This window comes from Cyanistes caeruleus, unplaced genomic scaffold, assembly GCF_971803275.1.
Source record: "Cyanistes caeruleus unplaced genomic scaffold, bCyaCae1.hap1.1 HAP1_SCAFFOLD_67, whole genome shotgun sequence".
Classification (NCBI taxonomy): domain Eukaryota; kingdom Metazoa; phylum Chordata; class Aves; order Passeriformes; family Paridae; genus Cyanistes; species Cyanistes caeruleus.
In genome coordinates, this window is record NW_028255885.1 from 3,479,478 (window position 1) to 3,494,084 (window position 14,607).

Here is a 14,607-nt window from a genome sequence, read left to right on the forward strand (position 1 = left end):
AACTCGACCGAATTCCAGAAACGCCCCATAAAATCAGCACAGATTCCCACAAAATTCATGAAAAAACACCACAAAATTCCCAAAATCTTTTCAAAATACCACAAAATTCTTGAAAAGCCCCACCAAATTCCAGAAACATCCCACAAAATGTCCTCAATACCCAACAAAATCCCAGAAAAATCCCACAAAATTCCCTAAATCTTCTCAAAACACGGCCAAAATCCACAAAAATCCCACCAAATCTCCACAAATTCCCACAGAATACATGAAAAATCCCTGATAATTCGTCAGTTCTCTACAGAATCTCACCAAATTCCAGAAAAGTCCCTCAAAGTTCCACAAGCATCCCACAAAATCTCCCCAGTATCCAACAAAATTCCAGGAAAAATCCCACAAAATTCCATAAATCTTCTCAAAACATGACAAAATTCTAGAAAAATATCCCACCGAATCTCCAAAAATTCCCACAAAATATATGAAAAATCCCTCAAGATCCCTAAATCGCCTCAATATCCCACAAAATTCCACAAAAATCCCACAAAACCTCCACAAGTTTCCACAGAATCTAAGAAAAATTCCTCAAAATTCTTCAAGTCTCCTCAAAACCACACAAAGTCCTTCAAAGAGGCCCACCAAATTCCAGAAAAATCTTACAGAATTCCCTAAATCTTCTCAAAACTCTACCAAATTCCAGAAAAATCCCACCAAATCTCCACAAATTCCCACAGAATACATGAAAAATCCCTGATAATTCTTCAGTTCTCTACAGAATCTCACCAAATTCCAGAAAAGTCCCTCAAAGTTCCACAAATATTCCACAAAATCTCCCCAGTATCCAACAAAATTCCTGGAAAAATCACACAAAATTCCCTAAATCTTCTCAAAATACGGCTAAAATCCACAAAAATCCCACCGAATCTCCACAAATTCCCACAGAATACATGAAAAATCCCTCAAGATCCCTAAATCGCCTCAATATCCCACAAAATCACACAAAAATCCCACCAAGCCTCCACAAGTTTCCACAAAATCTAAGAAAAATTCCTCAAAATTCTTCAAGTCTCCTCAAAACCACAAAACATCCTTCAAAAAGGCCTACCAAATTCCAGAAATATCTTGCAGAATTCCCTAAATCTTCTCAAAACTCTACCAAATTCCAGAAAAATCCCACCAAATCTCCACAAATTCCCACAGAATACATGAAAAATCCCTGATAATTCGTCAGTTCTCTACAGAATCTCACCAAATTCCAGAAAAGTCCCTCAAAGTTCCACAAACATTCCACAAAATCTCCCCAGTATCCAATAAAATTCCAGAAAAAATCCCACAAAATTCCCTAAATCTTCCCAAAACATGACCAAATTCTAGAAAAATATCCCACCAAATCTCCACAAAATCCCACTAAATACATGAAAAATCCCTCAAGATCCCTAAATCGCCTCAATATCCCACAAAATCCCACAAAAATCACACAAAACCTCCACAAGTTTTCACAAAATATAAAAACAAATCCTTAAAATTTTTCAAGTCTCCTCAAAACCACACTAAGTCCTTGAAAAGGCCCACCAAATTCCCACAAAATCCCACAGAATCTCCAACAATTCCCACAAAATCTAAAACAAATTCCTCAAAATTCTTCAAGTCTCCTCAGAATCCCACACAATTCCAGAAAAAACCCACAAAATTCCAGAGAAGTCCCACAAAACTCCCTAAATCATTTCAAAACCCTACCAATTCACAGGAATGTCCCACAAAATCTCCACCAATTCCCAGAACATCCCACAAAAATCTCACAAAAATCCCTAAATCTTCTGAAAACTCGACCAAATTCCAGAAACGCCCCATAAAATCAGCACAGATTCCCACAAAATTCATGAAAAAACACCACAAAATTCCCAAAATCTTTTCAAAATACCACAAAATTCTTGAAAAGGCCCACCAAATTCCAGAAACATCCCACAAAATGTCCTCAATACCCAACAAAATCCCAGAAAAATCCCACAAAATTCCCTAAATCTTCTCAAAACACGGTCAAAATCCACAAAAATCACACCAAATCTCCACAAATTCCCACAGAATACATGAAAAATCCCTGATAATTCGTCAGTTCTCTACAGAATCTCACCAAATTCCAGAAAAGTCCCTCGAAGTTCCAGAAATGACCCACAAAATCTCCCCAGTATCCAATAAAATTCCAGGAAAAATCCCACAAAATTCCCTAAATCTTCCCAAAACACGACCAAATTCTAGAAAAATATCCCACCAAATCTCCACAAATTCCCACAAAATACATGAAAAATCCCTCAAGATCCCTAAATCGCCTCAATATCCCACAAAATCCCACAAAAATCCCAAAAACTTACACAAGTTTCCACAGAATCTAAGAAAAATTCCTCAAAATTCTTCAAGTCTCCTCAAAACCACAAAAAGTCCTTCAAAAAGGCCTACCAAATTCCAGAAATATCTTGCAGAATTCCCTAAATCTTCTCAAAACTCTACCAAATTCCAGAAAAATCCGACCAAATCTCCACAAATTCCCACAGAATACATGAAAAATCCCTGATAATTCATCAGTTCTCTACAGAATCTCACCAAATTCCAGAAAAGTCCCTCAAAGTTCCACAAATATTCCACAAAATCTCCCCAGTATCCAACAAAATTCCAGGAAAAATCACACAAAATTCCCTAAATCTTCTCAAAATACGGCTAAAATCCACAAAAATCCCACCAAATCTCCACAAATTCCCACAGAATACATGAAAAATCCCTCAAGATCCCTAAATCGCCTCAATATCCCACAAAATCACACAAAAATCCCACCAAGCCTCCACAAGTTTCCACAAAATCTAAGAAAAATTCCTCAAAATTCTTCAAGCCTCCTCAAAACCACAAAACGTCCTTCAAAAAAGCCTACCAAATTCCAGAAATATCTTGCAGAATTCCCTAAATCTTCTCAAAACTCTACCAAATTCCAGAAAAATCTCACCAAATCTCCACAAATTCCCACAGACTACCTGAAAAATCCCTGATAATTCGTCAGTTCTCTACAGAATCTCACCAAATTCCAGAAGAGACCCTCAAAGTTCCACAAACATCCCACAAAATCTCCCCAGTATCCAACAAAATTCCAGGAAAAATCCCACAAAATTCCCTAAATCTTCTCAAAACATGACAAAATTCTAGAAAAATATCCCACCGAATCTCCACAAATTCCCACAGAATACATGAAAAATCCCTGATAATTCGTCAGTTCTCTACAGAATCTCACCAAATTCCAGAAAAGTCCCTCAAAGTTCCAGAAGCATCCCACAAAATCTCCCCAGTATCCAACAAAATTCCAGGAAAAATCCCACAAAATTCCCTAAATCTTCTCAAAACATGACCAAATTCTAGAAAAATATCCCACCAAATCTCCACAAATTCCCACAAAATACATGAAAAATCCCTCAAGATCCCTAAATCGCCTCAATATCCCACAAAATCCCACAAAAATCACACAAAACCTCCACAGGTTTGTACAAAATCTAAGAAAAAATCCTCAAAATTCTTCAAGTCTCCTCAAAACCACACAAAGTCCTTGAAAAGGCCCACCAAATTCCAGTAAAATCCCACAGAATCTCCAACAATTCCCACAAAATCTAAAACAAATTCCTCAAAATTTTTCAAGTCTCCTCAGAATCCCACACAATTCCAGAAAAAACCCACAAAATTCCAGAGAAGTCCCACAAAACTCCCTAAATCATTTCAAAACCCTACCAATTCACAGGAATGTCCCACAAAATCTCCACCAATTCCCAGAACATCCCACAAAAATCTCACAAAAATCCGTAATCTTCTGAAAACTCGACCGAATTCCAGAAACGCCCCATAAAATCAGCACAGATTCCCACAAAATTCATGAAAAAACACCACAAAATTCCCAAAATCTTTTCAAAATACCACAAAATTCTTGAAAAGCCCCACCAAATTCCAGAAACATCCCACAAAATGTCCTCAATACCCAACAAAATCCCAGAAAAATCCCACAAAATTCCCTAAATCTTCTCAAAACACGGCCAAAATCCACAAAAATCCCACCAAATCTCCACAAATTCCCACAGAATACATGAAAAATCCCTGATAATTCGTCAGTTCTCTACAGAATCTCACCAAATTCCAGAAAAGTCCCTCGAAGTTCCAGAAATGTCCCACAAAATCTCCCCAGTATCCAATAAAATTCCAGGAAAAATCCCACAAAATTCCCTAAATCTTCCCAAAACACGACCAAATTCTAGAAAAATATCCCACCAAATCTCCACAAATTCCCACAAAATACATGAAAAATCCCTCAAGATCCCTAAATCGCCTCAATATCCCACAAAATCCCACAAAAATCCCAAAAACTTACACAAGTTTCCACAGAATCTAAGAAAAATTCCTCAAAATTCTTCAAGTCTCCTCAAAACCACAAAAAGTCCTTCAAAAAGGCCTACCAAATTCCAGAAATATCTTGCAGAATTCCCTAAATCTTCTCAAAACTCTACCAAATTCCAGAAAAATCCGACCAAATCTCCACAAATTCCCACAGAATACATGAAAAATCCCTGATAATTCATCAGTTCTCTACAGAATCTCACCAAATTCCAGAAAAGTCCCTCAAAGTTCCACAAATATTCCACAAAATCTCCCCAGTATCCAACAAAATTCCTGGAAAAATCACACAAAATTCCCTAAATCTTCTCAAAATACGGCTAAAATCCACAAAAATCCCACCGAATCTCCACAAATTCCCACAGAATACATGAAAAATCCCTCAAGATCCCTAAATCGCCTCAATATCCCACAAAATCACACAAAAATCCCACCAAGCCTCCACAAGTTTCCACAAAATCTAAGAAAAATTCCTCAAAATTCTTCAAGTCTCCTCAAAACCACAAAACGTCCTTCAAAAAGGCCTACCAAATTCCAGAAATATCTTGCAGAATTCCCTAAATCTTCTCAAAACTCTACCAAATTCCAGAAAAATCCCACCAAATCTCCACAAATTCCCACAGAATACATGAAAAATCCCTGATAATTCGTCAGTTCTCTACAGAATCTCACCAAATTCCAGAAAAGTCCCTCAAAGTTCCACAAACATTCCACAAAATCTCCCCAGTATCCAATAAAATTCCAGAAAAAATCCCACAAAATTCCCTAAATCTTCCCAAAACATGACCAAATTCTAGAAAAATATCCCACCAAATCTCCACAAAATCCCACTAAATACATGAAAAATCCATCAAGATCCCTAAATCGCCTCAATATCCCACAAAATCCCACAAAAATCACACAAAACCTCCACAAGTTTTCACAAAATATAAAAACAAATCCTTAAAATTCTTCAAGTCTCCTCAAAACCACACAAAGTCCTTGAAAAGGCCCACCAAATTCCAGTAAAATCCCACAGAATCTCCAACAATTCCCACAAAATCTAAAACAAATTCCTCAAAATTCTTCAAGTCTCCTCAGAATCCCACACAATTCCAGAAAAAACCCACAAAATTCCAGAGAAGTCCCACAAAACTCCCTAAATCATTTCAAAACCCTACCAATTCACAGGAATGTCCCACAAAATCTCCACCAATTCCCAGAACATCCCACAAAAATCTCACAAAAATCCCTAAATCTTCTGAAAACTCGACCAAATTCCAGAAACGCCCCATAAAATCAGCACAGTTTCCCACAAAATTCAAGAAAAAACACCACAAAATTCCCAAAATCTTTTCAAAATACCACAAAATTCTTGAAAAGCCCCACCAAATTCCAGAAACATCCCACAAAATGTCCTCAATACCCAACAAAATCCCAGAAAAATCACACAAAATTCCCTAAATCTTCTCAAAACACGGCCAAAATCCACAAAAATCCCACCAAATCTCCACAAATTCCGACAGAATACATGAAAAATCCCTGATAATTCGTCAGTTCTCTACAGAATCTCACCAAATTCCAGAAAAGTCCCTCAAAGTTCCACAAACATCCCACAAAATCTCCCCAGTATCCAACAAAATTCCAGGAAAAATCCCACAAAATTCCCTAAATCTTCCCAAAACACGACCAAATTCTAGAAAAATATCCCACCAAATCTCCACAAATTCCCACAAAATACATGAAAAATCCCTCAAGATCCCTAAATCGCCTCAATATCCCACAAAATCCCACAAAAATCACACAAAACCTCCACAAGTTTCCACAAAATCTAAGAAAAATCCCTGAAAATTCTTCAAGTCTCCTCAAAACCACAAAAAGTCCTTCAAAAAGGCCTACCAAATTCCAGAAATATCTTGCAGAATTCCCTAAATCTTCTCAAAACTCTACCAAATTCCAGAAAAATCCCACCAAATCTCCACAAATTCCCACAGAATACATGAAAAATCCCTGATAATTCTTCAGTTCTCTACAGAATCTCACCAAATTCCAGAAAAGTCCCTCAAAGTTCCACAAATATTCCACAAAATCTCCCCAGTATCCAACAAAATTCCTGGAAAAATCACACAAAATTCCCTAAATCTTCTCAAAATACGGCTAAAATCCACAAAAATCCCACCGAATCTCCACAAATTCCCACAGAATACATGAAAAATCCCTCAAGATCCCTAAATCGCCTCAATATCCCACAAAATCACACAAAAATCCCACCAAGCCTCCACAAGTTTCCACAAAATCTAAGAAAAATTCCTCAAAATTCTTCAAGTCTCCTCAAAACCACAAAACGTCCTTCAAAAAGGCCTACCAAATTCCAGAAATATCTTGCAGAATTCCCTAAATCTTCTCAAAACTCTACCAAATTCCAGAAAAATCCCACCAAATCTCCACAAATTCCCACAGAATACATGAAAAATCCCTGATAATTCGTCAGTTCTCTACAGAATCTCACCAAATTCCAGAAAAGTCCCTCAAAGTTCCACAAACATTCCACAAAATCTCCCCAGTATCCAATAAAATTCCAGAAAAAATCCCACAAAATTCCCTAAATCTTCCCAAAACATGACCAAATTCTAGAAAAATATCCCACCAAATCTCCACAAAATCCCACTAAATACATGAAAAATCCCTCAAGATCCCTAAATCGCCTCAATATCCCACAAAATCCCACAAAAATCACACAAAACCTCCACAAGTTTTCACAAAATATAAAAACAAATCCTTAAAATTTTTCAAGTCTCCTCAAAACCACACAAAGTCCTTGAAAAGGCCCACCAAATTCCCACAAAATCCCACAGAATCTCCAACAATTCCCACAAAATCTAAAACAAATTCCTCAAAATTTTTCAAGTCTCCTCAGAATCCCACACAATTCCAGAAAAAACCCACAAAATTCCAGAGAAGTCCCACAAAACTCCCTAAATCATTTCAAAACCCTACCAATTCACAGGAATGTCCCACAAAATCTCCACCAATTCCCAGAACATCCCACAAAAATCTCACAAAAATCCCTAAATCTTCTGAGAACTCTACCAAATTACAGAAACGCCCCATAAAATCAGCACAGTTTCCCACAAAATTCAAGAAAAAACACCACAAAATTCCCTAAATCTTTTCAAAATACCACAAAATTCTTGAAAAGGCCCACCAAATTCCAGAAACATCCCACAAAATGTCCTCAATACCCAACAAAATCCCAGAAAAATCACACAAAATTCCCTAAATCTTCTCAAAACACGGCCAAAATCCACAAAAATCCCACCAAATCTCCACAAATTCCCACAGGATACATGAAAAATCCCTGATAATTCGTCAGTTCTCTACAGAATCTCACCAAATTCCAGAAAAGTCCCTCAAAGTTCCACAAACATCCCACAAAATCTCCCCAGTATCCAACAAAATTCCAGGAAAAATCCCACAAAATTCCCTAAATCTTCCCAAAACACGACCAAATTCTAGAAAAATATCCCAACAAATCTCCACAAATTCCCACAAAATACATGAAAAATCCCTCAAGATCCCTAAATCGCCTCAATATCCCACAAAATCCCACAAAAATCACACAAAACCTCCACAAGTTTCCACAAAATCTAAGAAAAATCCCTGAAAATTCTTCAAGTCTCCTCAAAACCACACAAAGTCCTTGAAAAGGCCCACCAAATTCCAGAAAAATCTTACAAAATTCCCTAAATCTTCTCAAAACTCTACCAAATTCCAGAAAAATCCCACAAAATCTCCACAAATTCCCACAGGATACATGAAAAATCCCTGATAATTCTTCAGTTCTCTATAGAATCTCACCAAATTCCAGAAGAGTCCCTCAAAGTTCCACAAACATTCCACAAAATCTCCCCAGTATCCAATAAAATTCCAGGAAAAATCCCACAAAATTCCCTAAATCTTCCCAAAACACGACCAAATTCTAGAAAAATATCCCACCAAATCTCCACAAATTCCCACAAAATACATGTAAATTCCCTCAAGATGCCTAAATCGCCTCAATATCCCACAAAATTCCACAAAAATCCCACAAAACCTCCACAAGTTTCCACAGAATCTAAGAAAAATTCCTCAAAATTCTTCAAGTCTCCTCAAAACCACAAAAAGTCCTTCAAAAAGGCCTACCAAATTCCAGAAATATCTTGCAGAATTCCCTAAATCTTCTCAAAACTCTACCAAGTTCCAGAAAAATCCCACCAAATCTCCACAAATTCCCACAAAATACATGAAAAATCCCTCAAGATGCCTAAATCGCCTCAATATCCCACAAAATTCCACAAAAATCCCACAAAACCTCCACAAGTTTCCACAGAATCTAAGAAAAATTCCTCAAAATTCTTCAAGTCTCCTCAAAACCACACAAAGTCCTTCAAAGAGGCCCACCAAATTCCAAAAAAATCTTACAGAATTCCCTAAATCTTCTCAAAACTCTACCAAATTCCAGAAAAATCTCACCAAATCTCCACAAATTCCCACAGACTACCTGAAAAATCCCTGATAATTCGTCAGTTCTCTACAGAATCTCACCAAATTCCAGAAGAGACCCTCAAAGTTCCACAAACATCCCACAAAATCTCCCCAGTATCCAACAAAATTCCAGGAAAAATCACACAAAATTCCCTAAATCTTCTCAAAATACGGCTAAAATCCACAAAAATCCCACCGAATCTCCACAAATTCCCACAGAATACATGAAAAATCCCTCAAGATCCCTAAATCGCCTCAATATCCCACAAAATCACACAAAAATCCCACCAAGCCTCCACAAGTTTCCACAAAATCTAAGAAAAATTCCTCAAAATTCTTCAAGCCTCCTCAAAACCACAAAACGTCCTTCAAAAAAGCCTACCAAATTCCAGAAATATCTTGCAGAATTCCCTAAATCTTCTCAAAACTCTACCAAATTCCAGAAAAATCCCACCAAATCTCCACAAATTCCCACAGAATACATGAAAAATCCCTGATAATTCGTCAGTTCTCTACAGAATCTCACCAAATTCCAGAAAAGTCCCTCAAAGTTCCACAAACATTCCACAAAATCTCCCCAGTATCCAATAAAATTCCAGGAAAAATCCCACAAAATTCCCTAAATCTTCCCAAAACACGACCAAATTCTAGAAAAATATCCCACCAAATCTCCACAAATTCCCACAAAATACATGTAAATTCCCTCAAGATGCCTAAATCGCCTCAATATCCCACAAAATCCCACAAAAATCCCACAAAACCTCCACAAGTTTCCACAGAATCTAAGAAAAATTCCTCAAAATTCTTCAAGTCTCCTCAAAACCACAAAAAGTCCTTCAAAAAGGCCTACCAAATTCCAGAAATATCTTGCAGAATTCCCTAAATCTTCTCAAAACTCTACCAAGTTCCAGAAAAATCCCACCAAATCTCCACAAATTCCCTCAAAATACATGAAAAATCCCTCAAGATCCCTAAATCGCCTCAATATCCCACAAAATTCCACAAAAATCCCACAAAACCTCCACAAGTTTCCACAGAATCTAAGAAAAATTCCTCAAAATTCTTCAAGTCTCCTCAAAACCACACAAAGTCCTTCAAAGAGGCCCACCAAATTCCAAAAAAATCTTACAGAATTCCCTAAATCTTCTCAAAACTCTACCAAATTCCAGAAAAATCTCACCAAATCTCCACAAATTCCCACAGACTACCTGAAAAATCCCTGATAATTCGTCAGTTCCCTACAGAATCTCACCAAATTCCAGAAGAGACCCTCAAAGTTCCACAAACATCCCACAAAATCTCCCCAGTATCCAACAAAATTCCAGGAAAAATCCCACAAAATTCCCTAAATCTTCTCAAAACATGACAAAATTCTAGAAAAATATCCCACCGAATCTCCACAAATTCCCACAGAATACATGAAAAATCCCTGATAATTCGTCAGTTCTCTACAGAATCTCACCAAATTCCAGAAAAGTCCCTCAAAGTTCCAGAAGCATCCCACAAAATCTCCCCAGTATCCAACAAAATTCCAGGAAAAATCCCACAAAATTCCCTAAATCTTCTCAAAACATGACCAAATTCTAGAAAAATATCCCACCAAATCTCCACAAATTCCCACAAAATACATGAAAAATCCCTCAAGATCCCTAAATCGCCTCAATATCCCACAAAATCCCACAAAAATCACACAAAACCTCCACAGGTTTGTACAAAATCTAAGAAAAAATCCTCAAAATTCTTCAAGTCTCCTCAAAACCACACAAAGTCCTTGAAAAGGCCCACCAAATTCCAGTAAAATCCCACAGAATCTCCAACAATTCCCACAAAATCTAAAACAAATTCCTCAAAATTTTTCAAGTCTCCTCAGAATCCCACACAATTCCAGAAAAAACCCACAAAATTCCAGAGAAGTCCCACAAAACTCCCTAAATCATTTCAAAACCCTACCAATTCACAGGAATGTCCCACAAAATCTCCACCAATTCCCAGAACATCCCACAAAAATCTCACAAAAATCCCTAAATCTTCTGAAAACTCGACCAAATTCCAGAAACGCCCCATAAAATCAGCACAGATTCCCACAAAATTCATGAAAAAACACCACAAAATTCCCAAAATCTTTTCAAAATACCACAAAATTCTTGAAAAGCCCCACCAAATTCCAGAAACATCCCACAAAATGTCCTCAATACCCAACAAAATCCCAGAAAAATCCCACAAAATTCCCTAAATCTTCTCAAAACACGGCCAAAATCCACAAAAATCCCACCAAATCTCCACAAATTCCCACAGAATACATGAAAAATCCCTGATAATTCGTCAGTTCTCTACAGAATCTCACCAAATTCCAGAAAAGTCCCTCGAAGTTCCAGAAATGTCCCACAAAATCTCCCCAGTATCCAATAAAATTCCAGGAAAAATCCCACAAAATTCCCTAAATCTTCCCAAAACACGACCAAATTCTAGAAAAATATCCCACCAAATCTCCACAAATTCCCACAAAATACATGAAAAATCCCTCAAGATCCCTAAATCGCCTCAATATCCCACAAAATCCCACAAAAATCCCAAAAACTTACACAAGTTTCCACAGAATCTAAGAAAAATTCCTCAAAATTCTTCAAGTCTCCTCAAAACCACAAAAAGTCCTTCAAAAAGGCCTACCAAATTCCAGAAATATCTTGCAGAATTCCCTAAATCTTCTCAAAACTCTACCAAATTCCAGAAAAATCCGACCAAATCTCCACAAATTCCCACAGAATACATGAAAAATCCCTGATAATTCATCAGTTCTCTACAGAATCTCACCAAATTCCAGAAAAGTCCCTCAAAGTTCCACAAATATTCCACAAAATCTCCCCAGTATCCAACAAAATTCCTGGAAAAATCACACAAAATTCCCTAAATCTTCTCAAAATACGGCTAAAATCCACAAAAATCCCACCGAATCTCCACAAATTCCCACAGAATACATGAAAAATCCCTCAAGATCCCTAAATCGCCTCAATATCCCACAAAATCACACAAAAATCCCACCAAGCCTCCACAAGTTTCCACAAAATCTAAGAAAAATTCCTCAAAATTCTTCAAGTCTCCTCAAAACCACAAAACGTCCTTCAAAAAGGCCTACCAAATTCCAGAAATATCTTGCAGAATTCCCTAAATCTTCTCAAAACTCTACCAAATTCCAGAAAAATCCCACCAAATCTCCACAAATTCCCACAGAATACATGAAAAATCCCTGATAATTCGTCAGTTCTCTACAGAATCTCACCAAATTCCAGAAAAGTCCCTCAAAGTTCCACAAACATTCCACAAAATCTCCCCAGTATCCAATAAAATTCCAGAAAAAATCCCACAAAATTCCCTAAATCTTCCCAAAACATGACCAAATTCTAGAAAAATATCCCACCAAATCTCCACAAAATCCCACTAAATACATGAAAAATCCCTCAAGATCCCTAAATCGCCTCAATATCCCACAAAATCCCACAAAAATCACACAAAACCTCCACAAGTTTTCACAAAATATAAAAACAAATCCTTAAAATTTTTCAAGTCTCCTCAAAACCACACAAAGTCCTTGAAAAGGCCCACCAAATTCCCACAAAATCCCACAGAATCTCCAACAATTCCCACAAAATCTAAAACAAATTCCTCAAAATTCTTCAAGTCTCCTCAGAATCCCACACAATTCCAGAAAAAACCCACAAAATTCCAGAGAAGTCCCACAAAACTCCCTAAATCATTTCAAAACCCTACCAATTCACAGGAATGTCCCACAAAATCTCCACCAATTCCCAGAACATCCCACAAAAATCTCACAAAAATCCCTAAATCTTCTGAGAACTCGACCAAATTCCAGAAACGCCCCATAAAATCAGCACAGTTTCCCACAAAATTCAAGAAAAAACACCACAAAATTCCCTAAATCTTTTCAAAATACCACAAAATTCTTGAAAAGGCCCACCAAATTCCAGAAACATCCCACAAAATGTCCTCAATACCCAACAAAATCCCAGAAAAATCACACAAAATTCCCTAAATCTTCTCAAAACACGGCCAAAATCCACAAAAATCCCACCAAATCTCCACAAATTCCCACAGGATACATGAAAAATCCCTGATAATTCGTCAGTTCTCTACAGAATCTCACCAAATTCCAGAAAAGTCCCTCAAAGTTCCACAAACATCCCACAAAATCTCCCCAGTATCCAACAAAATTCCAGGAAAAATCCCACAAAATTCCCTAAATCTTCCCAAAACACGACCAAATTCTAGAAAAATATCCCAACAAATCTCCACAAATTCCCACAAAATACATGAAAAATCCCTCAAGATCCCTAAATCGCCTCAATATCCCACAAAATCCCACAAAAATCACACAAAACCTCCACAAGTTTCCACAAAATCTAAGAAAAATCCCTGAAAATTCTTCAAGTCTCCTCAAAACCACACAAAGTCCTTGAAAAGGCCCACCAAATTCCAGAAAAATCTTACAAAATTCCCTAAATCTTCTCAAAACTCTACCAAATTCCAGAAAAATCCCACAAAATCTCCACAAATTCCCACAGGATACATGAAAAATCCCTGATAATTCTTCAGTTCTCTATAGAATCTCACCAAATTCCAGAAGAGTCCCTCAAAGTTCCACAAACATTCCACAAAATCTCCCCAGTATCCAATAAAATTCCAGGAAAAATCCCACAAAATTCCCTAAATCTTCCCAAAACACGACCAAATTCTAGAAAAATATCCCACCAAATCTCCACAAATTCCCACAAAATACATGTAAATTCCCTCAAGATGCCTAAATCGCCTCAATATCCCACAAAATTCCACAAAAATCCCACAAAACCTCCACAAGTTTCCACAGAATCTAAGAAAAATTCCTCAAAATTCTTCAAGTCTCCTCAAAACCACAAAAAGTCCTTCAAAAAGGCCTACCAAATTCCAGAAATATCTTGCAGAATTCCCTAAATCTTCTCAAAACTCTACCAAGTTCCAGAAAAATCCCACCAAATCTCCACAAATTCCCACAAAATACATGAAAAATCCCTCAAGATGCCTAAATCGCCTCAATATCCCACAAAATTCCACAAAAATCCCACAAAACCTCCACAAGTTTCCACAGAATCTAAGAAAAATTCCTCAAAATTCTTCAAGTCTCCTCAAAACCACACAAAGTCCTTCAAAGAGGCCCACCAAATTCCAAAAAAATCTTACAGAATTCCCTAAATCTTCTCAAAACTCTACCAAATTCCAGAAAAATCTCACCAAATCTCCACAAATTCCCACAGACTACCTGAAAAATCCCTGATAATTCGTCAGTTCTCTACAGAATCTCACCAAATTCCAGAAGAGACCCTCAAAGTTCCACAAACATCCCACAAAATCTCCCCAGTATCCAACAAAATTCCAGGAAAAATCCCACAAAATTCCCTAAATCTTCTCAAAACATGACAAAATTCTAGAAAAATATCCCACCGAATCTCCACAAATTCCCACAGAATACATGAAAAATCCCTGATAATTCGTCAGTTCTCTACAGAATCTCACCAAATTCCAGAAAAGTCCCTCAAAGTTCCAGAAGCATCCCACAAAATCTCCCCAGTATCCAACAAAATTCCAGGAAAAATCCCACAAAATTCCCTAAATCTTCTCAAAACATGACCAAATTCTAGAAAAATA